This window comes from Camelina sativa, chromosome 14 (genome assembly GCF_030686135.1).
Source record: "Camelina sativa cultivar CO46 ecotype springtype chromosome 14, ASM3068613v1".
Classification (NCBI taxonomy): Eukaryota; Viridiplantae; Streptophyta; class Magnoliopsida; order Brassicales; family Brassicaceae; genus Camelina; species Camelina sativa.
In genome coordinates, this window is record NC_141893.1 from 22,350,892 (window position 1) to 22,352,288 (window position 1,397).

At 34.4% G+C, this 1,397-nt stretch overlaps 1 pseudogene; it reads right to left on the reverse strand.

Moving 5' to 3' along the window:
• Positions 1–349: 349 nt before the first annotated feature.
• Positions 350–1,397, reverse strand: LOC147928528 (uncharacterized; annotated as a pseudogene).

Genomic DNA, 1,397 nt, shown 5'->3' on the forward strand with positions numbered 1-1,397 from the left:
CACTTTCAGCCGTCGTGTGGTCTTTTTAAGGTAAAAGATTTGGAGTGAAAAACCACACACATCACCAAGTTCATCATCATCATCATCAGCCAACATCCATCTTCTAATCATCTGCAAAACCATATAAAATTTGGCCATAAATAAACTAATTGGTATAACAAATAAAGTAAGAACAATTCAAATACTACCATAAATATAATAAAATTTTGCATTAAAAGCCAGTTTAATCGTTGATGCGAAATAAAGGTTCAAAAACCAAAAACCAAAAACTAAAACTCGTTGATGATTTGTTTCATAAACACTACAAAGGTTCATAACACATGCAATGTCATGATCTGCTTCATAAACACTACAAATCATCAAGGTTACTTCTAGTCCTAAGCTCCAAAAATCTAATCTTATCTTCAGCACAAGTATAAGCTATAAAACCCTGCATGGTTGCTTCATCTGCTAGAAGCTGCTGAACTTTTGCTTCGTAAAATGAATACCACATCCTAACTCCAGGCAATCCATTAAGTGTCTCTACTACACTCTCAACACTAGATGCATGCTCACGCTCCAACATCTGTTTTGCTATTCTATTCTTCTTCTCAAGAGCTTCAGTCCGTTTTATAACAGCTTCAACAACCATATCTTTCTACCTACGCCTTTGTTTTTGCTCTTGAACTTCCAACTTGAGTTTGTGTTTGGGTTTGTGTTTGAATCTGTTTCTCTATCGGTGCTGGCATATCTTTGTCAACAGAATCAACTTCATCATCATCATCTCCATCCACTGTAGACTTTAAACTAGCTTCATCCTTCAGCAACCAGTTACTACTACGAAACAGAATTCTTCTTCATACATATCTATATTAGCAACCAGTTTACCTCTATATTTTCTTGTTGCATGCCATTCCTATGTAGCAAAAAGAAAGGAGTGTAAGATACTAATCATTCTTTTCTATAAGACAAAACAATGAGAAGAAGAAGTTTCATACTCTAGATACGTCAACTTGTGACTACTAAACAAGTACCTCTATCTGTTGCTTCCACCAATCATCTGGCATCTCCAACCTTCCCATATCATCATACCGAAGCTCCTGCCTATTATGAGTTAATGTTCTAAAAGTGGTGTACTTTTTCTTACATGCATCATACTTATTCTTAAAAGGGTTCTATTTTTTAAATCCCCTCTTAAATATCTCTTCAAACTTCTTCATGATGTTAACTTTTCCAGTTTTGTTCATTCCTACACTTGTTCTATTTTTTTTTTCTCATCTGCATAAAGTTGAAAGAATAAACGAGTTTCCTCATCGGTCCAACCCTAAAACGATGCATAAAAAAAATATGAAACTATAACCACTAAGATCAAAAACAACCACTAAGATAAAAACCAAAACACTTACATCTTTAGACAT